The sequence below is a fragment of the Lemur catta genome, chromosome Y, assembly GCF_020740605.2.
Source record: "Lemur catta isolate mLemCat1 chromosome Y, mLemCat1.pri, whole genome shotgun sequence".
NCBI classification, from domain to species: Eukaryota; Metazoa; Chordata; class Mammalia; order Primates; family Lemuridae; genus Lemur; species Lemur catta.
The window spans coordinates 577,067-597,789 of record NC_059156.1 but is presented as its reverse complement, the minus strand read 5'-3'; the positions used below and the strand labels follow the sequence as shown (position 1 = coordinate 597,789).

General features: G+C 37.7%; 1 pseudogene; it reads right to left on the bottom strand.

Annotated features, from left to right (window-relative positions):
* Positions 1-467: 467 nt before the first annotated feature.
* LOC123629028 lies at positions 468-19,660 on the bottom strand (annotated as a pseudogene).
* Positions 19,661-20,723: the final 1,063 nt, after the last annotated feature.

The window sequence follows — 20,723 nt, the reverse complement described above, 5'->3', positions numbered from 1 at the left end:
GGTGCCTTAAGTCTTTCTACCAGGAATCCTCTAATGTTTACCTAGACTGGATTTTTGATTAAATACCTTTTCACATTGTGGCATCTGTAAAATATCTTTTAGTATCAACTCTGGTGTTTTCTAAGATGTGTTTTTTGAACAGATGTTCTGCATTTATTACATTTGTAGAGTTCCTCTCCACTCCAAATTGTCTCAACTTAAATAAAATTTGAGCAATTAATGATTTATTCTGGTATAGATTATCCTATGCACAATAAGATCTGTGATACAAGTAAAAGTCTTCCACTACTCTTTAAAGTTGTACTACTCTTCCCAGTATATTCTCATGACACTCTAAAACTTCTACCTTCTAAAAGACACTTTGAAAGTTGTACATTTATATCATTGTTACCCAGCATGACCGTCTGATGTTGAGAAATATGTAACCAGTTAACGTTATTAAAGACTCTCACACTTTGTTTACAATTCTAGGATTCTGCCCATGTATGAATTTTTTGATGTACAGGAAGATAAGAGCACCAGGTAAAGGCTTTGAAACATTCTTTATATTTGTAGGGTTTCTCTCTTGTATGAATTATCGCATCACTAGAAAACCTTAAGCAATATTTAAAGACTTTCCTGCATTCTTCACATTTGTAGAGTTTCTTGTCTATGAATTCTCTTATGTACAGTACGAGATGCGCGCTGGCTAAAGGCTTTGCCACATTCTTCACATTTGTAGGGCTTCTCTCCGGTATGAACTACCTTATGTACCTTTAGCTGAGAGGTATGGCTAAAATCCTTGCCACATTCTTTACATTTGTAGGGTTTCTCTCCAGTATGAATTCTCTTGTGTGCAGTAAGGTATGAATACCAATAAAATGCTTTGCCACACTCTTCACATTTGTAAGGTTTCTCTCCAGTATGAATTTTCTTATGCATAGTAAGATATGAGGACTGGGTAAAGGCTTTGCCACACTGTTCACATTTGTAGGGTTTCTCTCCAGTATGAATTCTTTTATGCACAGTAAGATACGAGAACCGCTTAAAGGCCTTGCCACATTCTTGACATTTGTAGGGTTTCTCTACAGTATGAATTTGTTTATGCATAGTAAGATATGAGCAGTAGAAAAAGGCTTTGCCACATTCTTCACATTTGTAGGGTTTCTCTTTAGTATGAATTCTCTCATGTTTAGTAAGGTATGAGAACTGCTTAAAGTTTTTGCCACATTCTATACATTTGTAGGGTTTCTCTCCAGTATGTATTTTTTTATGAACAGTAAGATATGAGCAGTAGATAAAGGCTTTGCCACATTCTCCACATTTGTAGGGTTTCTCTCCATTATGAATTTTCTGATGCTTAGTAAGATATGAAAACTGGTTAAAGGCTTTGCCACATTCTTGACATTTGTAGGATTTCTGTCCATTATGAATTCTCTTATGCATAGTAAGATATGAGCAGTGGGTAAAGGCTTTGCCACATTGTTCACATTTGTAGGGTTTCTCTCCAGTATGAATTCTCTTGTGTGCAATAAGGTATGAACACCAGTTAAATGCTTTGCCACACTCTTCACATTTGTAAGGTTTCTGTCCAGTATGAATTCTCTTATGAATAGTAAGATATGAGCAGTGGGTAAAGGCTTTGCCACATTCTTCACATTTGTAGGGTTTCTCTCCAGTATGAATTCTCTTATGCATAGTAAGATATGACAACTGGGTAAAGGCTTTGCCACATTGTTCACATTTGTAGGGTTTCTCTCCAGTATGAATTCTCTTGTGCGCAGTAAGGTATGAAAACAAGTTAAATGCTTTGCCACACTCTTCACATTTGTAGGGTTTCTCTACAGTATGAATTCTCTTATGCATAATAAGATTTGACAACTTGGTAAAGGCTTTGCCACATTCTTCACATTTATAGGGTTTCTCTCCAGTATGAATTCTCTTATGCATAGTAAGATATGACAACTGGTTAAAGGCTTTGCCACACTCTACACATTTGTAGGGTTTCTCTCCAGTATGGACTGCCTTATGTGTACTAAGATACGAGAAGTGGTTAAAGGCTTTGCCACATTGTTCACATTTGTAGGGTCTCTCTCCAGTATGAATTCTCTTGTGCGCAGTAAGGTATGAAAACCAGTTAAATGCTTTGCCACACTCTTGACATTTGTAGGGTTTCTCTCCAGTATGAATTCTCTTATGAATAGTAACATGTGACAATTGATTAAAGGCTTTGCCACATTCTTCACATTTGTAGGGTTTCTCTCCAGTATGAATTCTCTTGTGTGCAGAAAGGTATGAGCACCAGTTAAATGCTTTTCCACACTCTTCACATGTGTAGGGTTTCTCTCCAGTATGAATTCTCTTATGCATAGTAAGATATGACAACTGGTTAAAGGCTTTGCCACATTGTTCACATTTGTAGGGTTTGTCTCCAGTATGAATTCTCTTATGCGTAGTAAGATAGGAGAACTCCTTAAACGCTTTTCCACACTCTTCACATGTGTAGGGTTTCTCTCCGGTATGAATTCTCTTATGCCTAGTAAGATGTGCCAACTGATTAAAGGCTTTGCCGCATTCTTCACATTTGTGGGCTGCCTCTCCAGTATGAATTGTGTTATGATTAGAAAGACTTGAGCAAGATTTAAAGACTTTGCCACATTGTGTACATTTGTAAGGTTTCTCACCATCATTAATTTTCTCACGTTCAGTAATATGTGAGCATTGGTTAAAGCCCTCCCCACATTGTTTACTTTTAAGAGGTTTCGCTACAGGATGTCGCATCTTGTATCTATGTATATTTGAGAATTTTTTGAAGACATTCAAACGTTCATTACACTGGAAGATTTTGGTGTGGGTAGTCGGTGAACATCGGTTAAGTCCATTATAACACTGTATCTGTTCCTTACACTGACCCACACTTTCACAATCTCTCATTAAGTTTAAATTCTCAAGGCCACAGCTTCCGTATCTTCTCGGTATCACTTTTTGAAATGAAATATTTATGCTCTGTTCTGGCAAACGGTGTTGGGTGAAATGAGAAGACATAGCTGAAAGAAATTTAAAAAATAACAAATTATTCCACTTGTGTCTTTTTTTCTGAATCAGATTAATATACATTACAAATTCAACATGTAAAATTATACCAAGCACATTAGCAAGATGGCATAATACAATATACAGACCCTAATTCTCTTTTAAATAAATAAATAGAACAAAATTATACTGACAAAATTGCCTTTGTGGGAATTCTAATTGCTAGGTCAGAGTTTGCAGCACACCAGGTGAGCACAATGCCAAGAGCCACACAGAAGAGAAAGAAGAGTCTGTTATATTTACCCATCATGGCCTTTCCTCCTTAATATAACACAGTGCATACAAAAGTAAATTCCCAAACCCCAGTTTCTCCCTTAACAGAGAAAGAAAATAGTGACAGCCGTGACCATCCTTCTGGCTTTTTGGGGCACTTACAAAGACTGGTTTCTATCTACCATAAGACAGGGTGCTTCAAAGAACAGTGCTATGATTTGAAGGGCAGACTCGGTGTTCTGAAACCAAAGGTAAAAGATTGTTACAGCAGCAGAGGGACTTTAATACCACAGACAGGGAACAGGTGTAGCAAATGATGACAGGCTCTTCCGAAGAAATGTGAGAAAATTGTTTTAACTGGAAAATAAACACAAAATTCCACAGAAGAAACATCTTCAGAGCAGATTTGGGGCTTCTTCTATCTCTAGTACAGTCCATTGTTTCCAGAGTTTCCCAAGAGAAAGTCACTTTGATAAAGTTTCTGACAAGTGGCTTTTTTTAATCCTCAAATCTCTACCAAAGATTACAACACACATAAAATATCAGGGTACCATAGCCCAATCAAACAAACAACATAATCAGAAATAAACCACCAAGGAATGGAAATGTATAAAGTAACTGAAAAAAAAATTAAAAATAAACATCTGGGCTGGGCCCAGTGGCTCACTCCTCCAATCCTAGCATTCTGCGAGGCTAAGGTGGGAAGATGACTTGAGGTTGGGAGTTTGAGATTAGCCTGAACAAGAGTGAGACCCTGTCTCTACCAGGAATAGAAAAATTAGCTAGTGTGTTGGTGCAAACTGGTAGTTTAAGCTACTGGAGATGATAAGGCAGGAGAATTGCTTGAGCCCAGGAATTTGAGGTTGCTGTGACCTATGATGATTCCCCTGGCACTCAAGCCAGGGTAACAGAGCAAGACTCTGTCTCTAAAATTAAAGAAAAATAAAAAAATAAAATAAAATAAAATAAAATAACCATGTGAATGATGCTTAATGAGTGAAATGAGAATACTGACTACGAAATGAAATCAGGAAAATGAGAATATCAATGAAAAATAAAATCATAAAAAGAAATTAAATTGTTTAGCTGAAGCATATGATAATAAATGACTGAGAAATTTTCTAATGTAAGAATAAAGACATAAAAAATCAAGAAGCTCAACATACTTCAGCTAGGAGAGACACCAAGGGACACCTAACAAGGCAGATAATAAGCAAAGTTTTGGAAATCACACACAAGAAGAGAATCTTCAAAGCAGCGGAGCAAAAATGATGTGTCAATTGCAAAAAGAATAAAAACTTCAAAGCAGAAACAACATATTAAGCAAAACTGCCCATTTAAATAAAGAAAAATAAAGACTGATCAAGATAATTAGATTCTGAAAAGGTTTATCACCACTAGACATGCCCCACAAAAAAATGCCAAAGAGAGCCCCTTGCATTGAAAATAAAAAGATGCTAGAAAACAACACAAACTCACATGAAAATAGATAGCTTTCCTGGAAAAATACATAAGTACACTTAAGTAAAATTCTGTAGTATTATAATGAAAGTACAGAAAACACTTTTAGTCATGCTCTAATACTTGCAAACAAAAACAAAAAAATACCACTAAACCTCCATTAATGGGTGTACAATGTAAAAAGATATAATTGGTGATATCAATAACAAAAGTCGAGGGCAGAAGTAATGACGAAGAATTTTTATATACAACTAAAGTTAAGGTGTTACCAGTTTAAATAGATTCTTGTAACTATAAGAAGCATTGTATAATCACTAACCACAATATCTATAACGACACACTAAAATAATAAGAATTGAGTCAAAGCATGTGACTACAAAACACAATGAGACACAAAGATAGAAAAATGGGGCAAAATAGCTACAAGAATCAAAATAATCATAATAATAAGATGGCAATAGTAAGTCCTTCTCTTTCAGAAATTTATATAAATATTCAGGGGCTGAAATTCACAATCAAAAGACAATTGAATAAAGACAGGAATTTAAGAAAATCAAAAAAAGCAACTCTGTATTGTGTGCAAGAGACTCATCATCAATCAAATGAACAAAATGGACTAAAATTGGGAGGACAGAAAAAGACATTCCAAGCAAATTTTAGTCCAATGACAGTAGGGGAGGTCACAATTAGGCATATACAGTATATTTTGAGGCAAAAATTCTCCTATTTCATAAAATATACTTCAAGTAAAAACTGTTATAAAAGACAAAGAAAGATATTAAATAACAAAAAAGTATTCATTCACTGGGAACCTATCATTTATTTTTATATATTTATATATATAATGTTATATATCTATCTGTATAAAATCAGGGTTGCCAAACATGTAAAGCAAACATTCACAAAACTGAATCAAGAAATACATAGCAATATAATAATGTTAGGATATTTCCATACCCTACTTTTGGTAATGAATAATAATGTGGCCGGGTGCAGTGGCTCACGCCTGTAATCCTGGCACTCTGGGAGGCCGAGGCGGGTGGATCACTCGAGGTCAAGAGTTCGAGACCAGCCTGAGCAAGAGTGAGACCCCGTCTCTACTAAAAAAATAGAAAGAAATTATCTGGCCAACTAAAAATATATATAGAAAAAAATTAGTCGGGCATGGTGGTGCATTCCTGTAGTCTCAGCTACTCGGGAGGCTGAGGCAAGAGGATCACTTAAGCCCAGGAGTTTGAGGTTGCTGAGAGCTAGGCTGATGCCACGGCACTCACTCTAGGCCGGGCAACAAAATGTGACTGTGTCTCAAAAAAAAAAAAAAATAAATAATAATAATAATAATAATAATGCAAGACACAATATTAATCAGGGAACAGAAAACTTGAAAGCACTATAAAACAAGTATATCTAATACGTATTTAAAGAACACTCCACACAACAGCACAATACACAATCTTTTCAATAGTTCATAAGACACTCTTTTGGACTGAACATCTGTTAGGACACTAAACAATTCTTTATAAACTTTTACAAATTAAAAGCTTACAGATTATTGTTTGTGACCAACCAAAATGGAATGAAAGTAGAAATCAATAACAGAAGGCAAGCCAGAAAATCCACAAATAAATGGAAACTAAATCACACATTCTTGAGAATGCTCTTGCTCAAGGGTTGGAGGACTCACTATCGTAAATATGTCCATACTGCCCAAAATGATCTACAAATTCCATGCAATCTCTTTAACATTTTCAATGTCATACTTTGCAGAAAAAGAAAAAGCAGTTCAAAAATCATGTGGAATGCCAAAGAACATGAAGAGCCCAACAATCTCCAAAAAAAGAAACAATGTTGGACGCACCACACCTTCTGACTTCAAGACATGTTACAAAGGTACAGTAATCAAAGCAGTGCGCTACTAGCGTAACGGCAGACAACGAGACCAAGGAAAAAAAACAGGGCAGATATAAAACTATCACATAAACGGTCATATGAAGAGTTATTTGGACATACATATTCCTTGTAACATTATTCATAAAAGCCAGTATGTGAAAACAAACCAAAGTTGCCTCACAAAACGAATAGATAAATATAATTTGGCATATAAAAATAATGGAATACTACTCTGCTTTTAAAAAGCAGGAAATTTTCTAACATCTATGATAAAGAAAAGTCTTGACATTGTTAAGTGAAATAAGCCAGTCTCCCCTAAAAAACAGATACTTCACAAATCTACTTATATAAAAAATATAAAGTAGTTACATTTTTAGAGACAAAAAAATAGAATAGTGTTTGTAAAGGACAGTGGGGAAAATAGGTAGTTGGTTCATGTATGTTGAGTTTCAGTTTTACAAGACAAAAATGTTCTAGAGACTTATGTTGCATAACAATGTCAACATACTTTACATGACTAAAGCATATAATCAAAATATTTAACACTGTAAATTTCATGTGTTTTTTTACAATGAAAAATAAACAATAATACCAAAAACAGTGTTTTCAAGCTTTTCAAAAATTATCTTCAAATGTTTCACACAAGGATAATATATATTCACCAATAAATACCTGTTGAAATTAATAAAATTTTCATGGCTATTCACCTAGACACAGGATAAAATAACCACTGACCACCAACCAAGAAAAAAATACTATTCATAAATAAATTAGGAGTAATATTTATACAGGCAAACAAACACAAAGAAAATCACATTGGCAAACATGACTGATTTATACTTGACTTTTGCTACACAATGTCTTAAAGTGTACAGGTAAAAACTAAAAACATAACTAACTGATGTGAGGTAACCTACTTTAAAAATGAAACAGAACTATAAAACTACAAAACAAAATTTAAAAAAATTTTAACCCATGAAATTCTGAATAAGCGTAGTGTATTACTGAAGAATTCTAGATAACTATAATTTTCAAGAATGACTGGGCATCCATGAAGAGCACAGATTTTAAATCATTACCATAAGGTTAGGGCAGTATTACTTCACAAAAACATATTATAATCTTTCATAAAAAAGCTTTGATAAAAAAATTTTAAAGATTAGGCATTCAAATGACACTAGAGCAACTGCTGTCTTATGTTATTAATATATTGCTGCTCTTACACAAAAGAGAAAGGCTGACTCCAGGTTTCAGAAGCAAAACAAAAGTGTTAAATTTCTTAATACAGGTAAAATATGGATGTTGTAAAATATGGTGTGAAACTCATATATAAGATGCACAATTAGGAATAAATTATGTTATCATTCAGATAAAGGTTGGTAACATTGGATGAAAATGCTAATATTTGCAGGCAACAAATTGAAAGATACGAACCAGTCATTTTAATAAATGTGAGGTGCATGCTAATTATCTAATTCAGATTTTATAAAACATAAATTTCAGCACACTATTTCAGAAATCTGAAAGTTCTCTATTAATACATGCACAATATAAAATAATATAATTTTTCACGTTAATAACAAAGTGGGGGTGTAAACAGCTGTGGTTTTTTTATTTCAAATGAAGTTAAGTTGCTAATGTTTCTGTACTCTCCATTTGTCCAGGTGTTCAAAAAGAAACTACCTATATATCTATATATGTTATGCAAAAGAAAACAAAAACAATCAAAGAAGGTAATACAAAAGCAATAAAATGAAGGCATTAAGAGAAGAAATGAGGGTAACGACACAAGAACTGAAGAGTAATTTCACTTCTTTCAATAATTACTTTAAATATAAATGGACTAAACTCTTTAATATAAAAAAGATAGTATGAGTGAATGGATTAAGAATACATGAGTTTTGGCTGGTCCGAAGGTAGTGAGTTATCTCACTTGATTGTTCACAGTCAGTTACAGATTAAACTCCTGTTCTACTACTTTCTCCCTTCTCACTACTGCACTTGACTAGTCTTTAAAAAAAAAGTAAAAAGATTTAAATATACTTTAAAAAATGAAAGAAAAAAAGAAGAATAAATGAGTTTCTACAATATTCTGTCTACAAGAGACTCATTTTAGCTCTAAGGTGTCAAATAGGCTGAAAATAAAAAAATAAAAAAAATATATTCCATGAAAATAGTAACTACAAGTGGGCGTAGGGGGCATAATTATATTAGACAAAATATACTTTATGTCTAGGTATGGTGGCTCATGCCTGCAATCCTAGCACTCTGGGAGGCTGAGGCAGGAGGATCGTTTGAGCTCCGGAGTTTGAGGACCAGCCTGAGCAAGAGTGAGACCCTATCTCTACTAAACAGAAAAATTAGGAGGGCATGGTGACATATGTCTGTAGCCTCAGGTACTTGGGAAGCTGAGGCAGGAGGATCACTTGAGCTGTGGAGTTTGAGGCTGCAGTGAGCTATGATGATGTCACTGTAATCTAGCCAAGGTGACAGAGCAAGACTATCTCCAAAGGAAAAAAAAAAAAATACACTTTTGGTCAAAACTGTCATGAGAAACAAAGACTGATATTACAAAATGATAAAATGAGTCCATTTACAGGAATCTATAACAGTAAAATATATATGTATGTAAGTGTATCTAAAAGCACATGTATAGGTTACATATATTATATAATGTGTTGTATAATATTACATCACATGTATATATGACATTACATATTTCAAATATATGAAACAAATATTGGCAGAAGTGAAGCAAGAAATACACTGTAACACGGTGACTAAGACCCCACTTTCAAAAATGAATAGAAAAATCAGATATGAGCTCAATAATAAAATAGAAAACTCAAACAGCATTATACACCAATTAAACCTAACAGACATGTACAGAACTCTCAAGTCAAAAGCAGCAAAATATACAATGTTTTCAATTACACATGGTATCTTATATTAGAACACATCAAGTCTGATCAAATTTAAGATGACTGAAATCATACAGTGCATGCTGACCAAAATGAAATGAAACCAGAAATGAAAAGCAGAAGAAAAACTGGCAAATCCAAAAAGATGTGGATATTAACCATACTCTTAAACATATTCTTGCTCAAGAATTGGACTACTTGATATTATTAACATGTCAGTAATACCCACAGTGATAAATTCAATGTAACCTCTCTCTCACAATCCCACTGGCACCTTTTTTTACAAAAGTATTTTAAAAATTCTAAAATTTATTTAGAAACTAGGATTAGCCAAATACCCTTTAAAAAGAAGAACCAAGAGACAATACACTTCCTGATTTCAAAATGTATCACAAAGCTACAAAAATAAAAACAATGTGATACTGGCATAAAGACAAATAGATCACAAAACAGAATAGAGAGCCCAAAAAACTGGTTTTCACAGGGGTGCCCGTGACCACCCAATGGAAAAAGAGAGTCTCTTCAACAAATGCTGTTGACAACTGGATACCTATATAAAAAAAAACTGAAGTTGGACTAATCCCTTGCACCACATACAAAAATATTTTTAAATGGGTTAAATACTTAAAACATAAAAAATATAACTAATAAAACTCTTAGAATATATAGGAAAAAGATCATGACATTAGTCTTAGCGTTGTTCTTTTGGATATGACATCAAATGCATAAGCAAAGGAACAGAACAGAACAGTGGGACTAAACGATATTTCAGAATTTATGTACATAAAAGAAAACATTCAGTTGAATGAACATGCCACCTAAGAAATGGGTCAAAATATCTGTAAGTCACATATATGATAGGAGTTAATACTCAGAATACATAAACTAAAATAAAACAAAAACTGAATAACTCAATTAAAAAATGAACAAAGAATTGAACTGACATTTTCCCAAAGATACACAAGCGTGCAGCAAGCATTTGAAAGGATACGCAATATTACTAAATTTTAGAGAAATGCAATGCAAAGTCAGTGAAATATCACCTCACACTCAGAACGGGCAATATAAAAAAAAGTTTGTCAAAGATATACAGGAATGTTTTTTGAAATACTGGTGGGAATAAATGATGCAGACATGATGAAAAATATATGAAGAATACTAAAAAAATTAAAAATGAAAAGTAACATATGATCCAGAAATCCCAAGTCTGGGTCTCCATCCCAAGTATGCAGTGCAGAAGCTAGAGATGTGTGCACACCCACGTTCACTGTAGCATCACCCCACACACGCCAGAGGCATGGATAACAGATGTCACTCACATGATGAACAGATAAAGACAATGGAATATTATTAAGCCTTAAAAATAAAAATCTTAGGCCAGGTGTGGTGACTCATGCCTATAATCTTAGCACCTTGGGAGGCCAAGGCAGGAGGATTGCTTGAGGCCAATAGTTTAAGGTCACCCTGAGCAAAATATTGAAACTGTTGTCTTGTCAAAAAACAGAAAAATCAGCTGGGCATGGTGGTGTGTGCTTGCAGTCCCAGCTACTCTGGAGGCTGAGGCAAGAGGACCACTTAAATGCACTATACCACAGGCTACAGACTGAGACCCTGCCTCCTGTCTCAAAAAAAAGAAGAAAAGAAAAAGAAAGAAAATATTGCCAAATTCTATAAAGACAAACCATGACATTATCCGGCTAACTGAAATTAGCCAGTAACAAGGTGACAGAGAGTTTCGGATTGCACTTAATATGATGTATTTTAAGCAGTCAAATTCAGAAACTGAAAATAGAATGAGTTTTGCCAAGGGCTGGAGAGAGGGTAAAATGGGCAGTTGTTACTTAATAGGTGTTTAGTTTTAGCTTTGCAAGACGTAAAAGTCCAGAGGTCTTGTGCATAACAATAAAAATACACCTACTATTAATCAAATGTACACTTAAAAACATTTAAGGTGGTAAATGTTCTTATTTTTAAATAATTCAAAAAGATAGCTAAAGTAGCTATGCATTTTTTAAAATGACCTTTTTTTTTTTTAAACAACAAGAGGTATATTTATTGAGTTTAACAATGAACAACATAAAATGCGCCATTAAGGATGTGGGCAAAAAGGTGCAAGCCCCAACTGCGGGGTCTGCAGCCGCCGCGGAGCGACCCTCGGCCCGCACTGCCGCCGGCTGCGCGCTCCCCGTGGGCCGTGCGATCCAGGTCCCGCAGCCGTGGGGCCCGTCCAACTGCGGTTTTCCACGCGTGTCTGCACGCGAGCGACCAGGCCCCGGCCCGCGGAGGGCCCGGCGAGCTCGCAGCCCACGCGGGCGCGGGGAAGGGCAGTGCCTCGCTCACGCGGGACACACACACGAGGCCCTTGCCCACCTGCCCGCCTGGCAGCCCGCCTCGGCTCCGCACCCACAGCCACACCCGCACCCGCCAGGCGCCACCCGCACCGCACCCACTCCCGCACCCGCACCCGCCGGGCGCCACCCGCACCGCACCCACACCCGCACCGCACCGCACCCACACCCGCACCCGCACCGCACCCACACCCACACCCGCCAGGCACCACCCGCACCACACCCACACCCGCCAGGCGCCACCCGCACCGCACCCACACCCGCACCCGCACCGCACCGCACCCACACCCACACCCGCACCCGCCAGGCGCCACCCGCACCACACCCGCACCCGCACCCGCCCCCGCCGAGCGCCACCCGTCTGGAATGCGACGCAACAGTTGCCTCCGAAACGCACTGAAGCGCAGGAGCGTCTCCCTCCTACCAAGCGGACACGCATTCCTCACGAAGTGCACGGCGCGTTTAAGACTAGCTCCGTGACTGCTCACCCAGACAGGACGAAACCACCATGGAAAACCAGCCAGAAAAAGAAATACACAGAATAGTCATAGCCAAACTTGGGGTAATATTTGTAGAGACAAACTCACATACGTTATTTTTAATATACACGGCACATTCATATTTTAAACACACATTGCCTTAGAAGTGTTGTGATTTCATCCAAAATTTTAATACAACAGGGAAAGCAAACACACAAAAAAACTGACGTGTAAAAAAGAAACACAGTAATATGGAATCGCAAAACGAGAATAAAAGAAATGTTTAGACATAAAATCCTGTGTGAAATATTGCTTTACCATTAAAAAAATTTTTTTCTGGATAACTACAATGTTCAACTATGACTGTAAACCCATGTACAGCAGGTTTTTTAAATCATTGCTATGCTATACAGCAATAAAATTTCACAAAAAATGTATTAAAGGCCGGGCACGGTGGCTCACGCCTGTAATCCTAGCCCTCTGGGAGGCCGAGGCAGGTGGATTGCTCGAGGTCAGGAGTTCGAGACCAGCCTGAGCAAGACCCTGTCTCTACTAAAAAAAAAAAAATAGAAATAAATTATCTGGCCAACTAAAAATCTATATAGAAAAAATTAGCCGGGCATGGTGGCGCATGCCTGTAGTCCCAGCTACTCGGGAGGCTGAGGCAGGAGGATCGCTTGAGCCCAGGAGTTTGAGGTTGCTGTGAGCTAGGCTGACGCCACAGCACTCACTCTAGCCAGGGCAACAAAGTGAGACTCTGTCAAAAAAAAAAAAAAAAAAAAAAAAAAAAAGTATTACAATCATTAACAAAAGGATCTAATCAGAATATCTAAGCATTTAAAAACATTAAAGATAACTTTTATTATGTTATTACAGTATTCATGCTATTCTTACAAAAACTGAAAATGCTGTAATTCATCCTTGGCAGCAAAGAAAAGCTTATATTTGAGCATAAAGTAAAAATAAATTTTGAAAAATATGATGGGAGTCACTGCCATGTAAAATAAACATTTGGCAAAAATTATATTATAATTTAGATATCGGTTGAGAAAAGAGGATGACAATTCTCCCATCCAAGTACTAACCAGGCCCGACCCTGCTTAGCTTCCGAGATCAGGCACATTGGGGGTGTTATGGCCGTAGATGACAATTCTAATGATTCGTTTTTGCCTGCAGTAAACTCAAACGTTCAAGTGAACCTTTTAATTATTATGGGATACCTATGGATTATCTAATTTATTTCTTGCATAATGTGAAATTCTAGCATATTATTCTGAATTTTTGAAACTAAAATTGTAGAAAATTTAATATAGAATAAAATGGAAAGTGAAAATACACAGAGTGTGAAATCAGGAAGATGATGGAATAAAAAGCCCCCCGCTTGTTTATCTCCCCATAACAACGAACATTTGGCAGCCACCTATGACAAAAGTGCCTCTATGACAGCCCAACACAGTGGCTCACACCTGTAATCTCGGCTACTAGGAGGCTGAGGTGAGAGGATCACTTCAGTCCAGCAGTTGGAGATGAGCCTGGGTGATATAGTCAGATCACTCTTAAAACCGTGCTTTTATGAGAGCTTCAGGATCCAGAGAGAAGGGCGTAAAACCCTGATAAAGCCCTATACCAAGGAGGGTTATTTTAAGAAGGCAGGCCCTCATTCATGTGGCAAACTTGGGAAACCCTCGTCTTAGCTACAGAACAGGAAATGGCCCACTCAACTTGGTCCCGCTGAGAGTTATGCAGTGACTACGTAGGCACCTCCAGCTTCTCCCAGTCATGGTCTGGGAGTGGTGCTGCCTATCCAGAGACCTGAGAAGCGATGACCGTTTGTGGTCATGGAGACAGTCCTACAGACCTTAGTTCTCACTGTGGCCTCTGAAGCAGCTCTGTGACTCAGTTCCATCCCTCTTAGCCACAGTCCTAGGCCAGTCCTGCCCACCACGGTACCCAGGCAGTGAGCTGGGGCAACCCTCTGACGTCCTCAGCGGGAGCAACGCTCATCCGTACACCTGATACCAGGCCTGCCCCAGGCAGAACCAACTGCACGTGCCTCCCCCACAGATCAGTGTCCTGAAGGCTCATGAAGACAGGATTTACAGCTACACAAGCCCCTGCTAAGAAGCCCACATTAAAGACAGACCTCACTGCATACCTGGCAGCAGAACTGACACCCAGCTATAACCCATCTTATCTGTAAACCCAAAGGAGATCCCATCAGCCAAGAAGGGAAGGGTACCAAGAGGGAACATCTCTACCTGCTGGAACTGGCTCATAAGCTGGAAAAGGTGTTAGTTCCTTCAATGCACAGACACCAATGCAAGTTGTATTATGCCCATTCTTAATGCTTCTATTTTAACATATATATATATATATATTTTAGTTGTCCAGCTAATTTCTTTCTATTTTTAGTAGAGACAGGGTCTAGCTCTTGCTCAGGCCGGTCTCAAACTCCTGAGCTGGAGCGATTCACCCACCTCGGCCTCCCAGACTGCTAGGATCATAGGCGTGAGCCACCGCGCCTGGCCAGTGTTCTGGAATTTCTAAACCAAATACCAATATCACCACTACACTCACACATTTCACATATGATGAAAAAAGGAAAATTAAAAACTGGTTTAACAGAGTTTCTCAAAACATACATAGATATTCCCATGTCCTGAAAAACAATGCAAGAGCAGTGAGATCCTGCAGTCTCTTATAAGCCATCAACAAGACTTGGCTTTTCACTGTAACCTCAAAGGAAGATCACTGAAGGGAAGGTCAAGTCCTTCGATAGCTTAAGAACAAGGGACAGAGATGCCCAAATGTGAGAACAAGAGAAAGAAGCCCAGGCTGTTCAGAAACCATTTCCATTGGAGCAGAGTTTTCCAAACCACACTTTAAGGTCTGGCTTCCTCCTTAACCTGTGGACCTCTCACCTGTGTCATCTGCTTCACTCACTTCCACCTACCTGGGTGTTCTGCTACTGTCTCATGTCTCTTCACCTTCCAGGGCTCTTTCCTTTGCTCCAGACAGGTGATCAGGTCTGGCTTAGAGGCTGCAAGACCTGTTTTATTAGAAAAATTTATATCACTCTTGCTGGTATTCTCCAGTTACCAACCGAGTACTCTGCTCAGTAGAGAAGAGAAAATGTTATGGAAGATTTTAGAAAATTAATCAAAAAGTATCATTTTCTGATAGAATCTTGACAATATTTAAGAACTGTTAAAAGTTGTGGGTCCTTACATCTATTACCCAGTCCTAGTGAATTAAAAACGGATGGTGGAAATGGGATTTAAGGGTGTGGACAACAATATTTTATACCACTAAATTTCTGGGATTACCACTAATCTAGAGTGAAAGATACAGATCAGCTCAAAAAAGAGTAAGATTAATGTCCAGATAAAGAATGTTGAAGATTTTTTTTTCTATACCAACAAATCCCCCAGTTTTCCTTAGAAAGAATAATCTGAAACTCATTCATATAAAGCAGAAACTCCCAGAAAACATTCCACAAGGGAGGGTTATGAAATCCTTAGTGTGGAATAGAAATTGTGTATTGAATTGATCCTCACCCAGGGAGAACAGGTTTCTGTAGTTCTCTAACATCACATCCCTATACAAATTCCGCTGGGCAGGGTCCAGGCACTCCCACTCCTCCAAGGAGAAATTTATGGACACATCCCCGAATGTCAACAGTTCCTGAAAGAAAAACACATATTTACAATGTGGCTGTGGGAAGAGTTCTTAACGTGACTCCAGGTGAAGTGAGAGAGGGAGAGGACTGGTTCTCACTCAAATGAGTGACTGCTATTGTTTAAAAGGACAATTTTTAACATAGAAATATTCTCTAAATCTGAGGAAGGAGGATGACATAAGATCCACAAAACCAGTGTAGATACTATAGTTTTCTAGATGATACAGTTGTAAAATTCAAAGCACCAACAACCATGTACATTTTTGAGTGCTGCATTTACATCATACAGGATTAGCTGTATATATATATTCCAGATACAAAGTAACGCTGAGTTAAAAGGTTACCTCTCAAACTTTAATGAGTGAAACAATGAACTGGAGATCTTATTCAAATGCAGATTTTCATTCAGGAGATCTGGGGTGAAGCCTGAATTTCTAACAATCTCACAAGTGATGTCAAAGCTCCTGGTCCATGAGGAATGCCTTTCAAACACCCAGTAAGTGGCAAATCCCAGTTTATCTGACCAGAAAATGAAGATGAGAGCCTTCATTTTCCAAAGTAAGCTATATGCAAAGAGAATCTAAAAAGAAAAAGGAGCTTCCAAATTAAACGTGACAGTTTACACACATCAGTTGGTAAATCTTCACGAGGTAATTAACTCTACGGTGGAAAAATCTGTCAGACAGAACGTTAACCAAGTGAATAAAATTAGCAACAACTGCAGTAGGACAGTTGTTTTGATGCACACAGGAAGACACACGTTCACTGAAAGTTCAGTAAATGAAAATAACTATATATCATATCAATATGACCACACAGAGGAAACTCTAGTTGACTTTAAAGTCCAGTACACTAATAGGGAATGTTTACTGAGGTATACATGTTCTATCTGTACCAGACATTCAAAATGACATAATTTCCAGGTTTTAGAAACTGATGCTAAACATATAAATACAGGAAGCTTCCAATATGCTTTTACAATGTAGTATTACCTGAAGTAAAAAGTGAATAAAGTCAGCAAAGACAACTTGAAGTTAATTGCAACTGTCAAATTAGGTACTGAAGTCCTAAAAAATAAGATTACATTCAACCCAGAATTTCACTAAAAATTAATACATTGTATATGTATGTGTTATTGAAATACAAACATAAAGATGAAAAATATGTTATGTGGAGTTGATTTAAGACATAAAAAATCTAAACATTATTCACTATTGTGAAAATAGCATTTTCTAAACAAATATGCATTTTTATCTATACCTGTCTATATGATCTGTTTATATATTATCCATCCATCCAGAGGATGTATGAGAAATAAACTTAAAATAAATGGGAGTGGTCTAATAAAAGATGCGTTTGAAATGTATGAGGAAAGTTAGATTATTACATAGCGTCCAGAGACTTGCATATCACATCAGAAAAGTGAGATTATTGCCTCAAATCTTTCAGATGACTGAAGAGAATATGGCAAAAAAAAAAAAAAAAGCTGCACTTAGGATTATTACCTTACAATAAGGGAAATCATGTTCATTTGTATGGGGAATAAAAGTCCTTCTTAAACTGAATATAAAATATAAAAAGTATCATTGAAAAAGTCTGACAAAGTAGATGATCTCAAAAATAAACGTCTCTGTACCATTGTGCCTGGACCTATGAACAAAGTTCAGCGATCTATATATGTTTTATAATCCTCTCCCTCTGATGTTTTACATTCTCAGGCCAGTAGGGCTTCATTACCAGAACCCTCTAACTTTCAACTAACTATTTGACTTTTTTGAGTTTTTTCCCAGAACTGGCAGAATTTCTGAGAGACAAAGGAATTGAAGGCCCTTGCTCAGGAATCCTGATGCCAAGACTCACCATCCCTCACTAACCTGCTCCAATGCATGTAGTACCTCATCACTTTTAACACAACCTGCCCCAATGCATACAGTCTTTTGTTTTTTTGGGTTTTTTTATGCCTTTTTATTATTTTAAACACAAGGTACTTTGTTAGTAGCATATAGTCTTTTGTTAAAAATCTTGCCCCTTCTGTGAACTGGGAAGTGTGAAGAAGTAAAAACACACACACACACACACACACACACACACACACACACACAAAACTTGCCTTTATGACTTGCAGGAAAAGAAATACAGGAATCGTTGTTTGTAACAGAAACTGGTATTCTCCACACTGTGGCTTTTTTGAGCACCAAATCTGTAGACATATCTTATCCAGTTTTTTCAAACCCAATTTTACTTAATTTTCACAAGATCTTTTCAAGCTCTACTAATTCTTAAAAATGCATGGTCTGGTTTACATTTTAAAAAGAATTTCCCTCGTTAGTCTAAATAATATAAATGCAGATGTCATGCTATCCCAGCAACTGCAGGAAAATATGAGAAGACTGGTTTCATGATAATCACTTTCCTTTGTCTGATGAATTCTGCAGCTATTTCAGAATACTCATGAAACCTCCCAGATAACAGTACACTAATCCCACAATAAGCCTACTAAGCTACTAAATAATGTATTCCTACTTTTATGGAAATAGCAGTATTATTTATTATGAGAGCTTCTATGGATATTCTTAGTCTACAGTTTAAAAGACAAGCATACATAACTCTACAAACCAGTTTACAGACCAACACATATGTAAGGAATAATTACACTACATATAAATTTCTCCTGTAAAGAAAATAAAAATCTCAGAACCCCCTCCCGCCGCTTATGTAAAAGGGAAGCTGAAGTCTGGAGGCCGAGTCATGCAACATCTGCTTCCAAATGAACAGCTCTTACTAACGTTATGCATCAGCCAGATCCCCGTGAGAAGTAAAAGGGCTCAGGTATCCAGGTATCTACAAGGACTGACCCCACAGATCATTCACGAAGAAATTCTTAGCTGGCCTCCCATAAACAAAGACATACAAATTGTAACTTTAGGTTTGCAGGCTAAGTCTACTCCTCAATCTGAAGTCTGTCTGATTCCACAGAAATGTTGATTACAGGCTTCTCTTCCCAGGTACAGGGGACAGAGGACAAGATCAAGCATTCTTCCAACTACCCAGGGACATCTACATAATTGGTTCTTCCTTTACTCTCTTTTTTTCTTCAAAAATTCACCTTACCTTATGTAAAATGGAGATTTCCTGGGCACTGAGAAAAGTCTAACAAGAATGTAACCACTTACCTCACTTCCCCCCTGCTTTTTATTTCTGTGTGCCCACTTCTGTTAAATACCGAGTTTCCACATCACCTTAATGTGAAACAGACCACAGATGCTTCTGTGGTTTGTGCTTTTCCCAGGAACATCTCAAACTTTGGTGTAATAAACCTCAACTGATTGAGATCTTTGCCTAAGTCACTTGTTGTGGGTTCTCATAACAAAGGTCATATCCAAGGTTACATGAGTCCGAGTCTTCCAGGGAGCTGTCCTCACCTTCACTCAAGTAAATTATTTAGACTTTCTTTCTCAAGCTTCTTTCTTTACGTTGACATTTCTGGGGCTCTAACCAAGATGCTGAGTGACCTCCTTTCCTGCAAACATCAAATACTCCTCCCGGACTCAGTACCTGGCCAGCCAGAAGCCCGAGTTCCTCTGGCTCCAAATACATTCTTGCATATAAGGCATGAGTCCTCTTGAATTCGGTTACTCTTTCAGGAGGTCTAGAGCTTACGTAAGCTCTCTTTCTTTCAGGACTCCCTTTCTAGAGCAGAGACTTCTGTCTCTGACTACAGAAAGGATATGCAGCTTTCAAGATTTTAAAAAACCTTCCTTCCCTGCCTCTTCCTCAGAAAGGAAGGTCTGGTTAATAGTACTGACAATCTATTAATAGTACTGGCAGTTCCAGTTTATTTTGGCATAAAATCATATAACATCCTTTTAAAATTGCAGCTGCTCTCTACCATTTATAATTCAGACCTTTTTTAAAAAATTTGTTGCCAATTCTTATTACATTCAAACCAAAAAATGCATGTGGATTAATCCTCTAACCCCCAAAAGAAGCAGCAACTGCTCCCTGTGACCCACGTATATGTGGTGGGGAACTAGAGATCTTACTGAGATGCTGGGACATTTCTCACGGATGTGTAGCAGTCTCAGGGCCTCCCTACAAGGATGTCTGCCAGGGACTTTCAGCTCAGCTGGAAGCTGCACATACAGAGTGGTCACCAAGCACCTTCACACTCTTCTACCACAAGCTGATCAGCGATTCCAAGAGAAGTAAAAGAGCAATTCACAACTTTTTAATATTTAATTTTCTTTTTACCTTTTTTTTTTTTTGAGACAGAGTCTCACTCTGTTGCCTGGGCTAGAGTGCCGTGGCATCAGCCTCGCTCACAGTAACCTCCAACTTTTGGGCTCAAGCAATCCTCTTGCCTCAGCCTCCTGAGTAGCTAGGACTACGGGCATGCGCCACCATGCCCGGCTAATTTTTTCTCTATATATTTTTAGCTGTCCGTATAATTTCTTTCTATTTTTAGTAGAGACGGGGTCTCGCTCTTGCTCAGGCTGGTCTCAAACTTCTGAGTTCAAACAATCCGCCCACCTTGGCCTCCCAGAGTGCTAGGATTACAGGCGTGAGCCACCGCGCCTGGCCTCTTTTTACTTTTTAAATTTCAGAATATTGGGGTACAAACATTTTGGTTACATATATTACGTTTGCCTCACACAAGCAT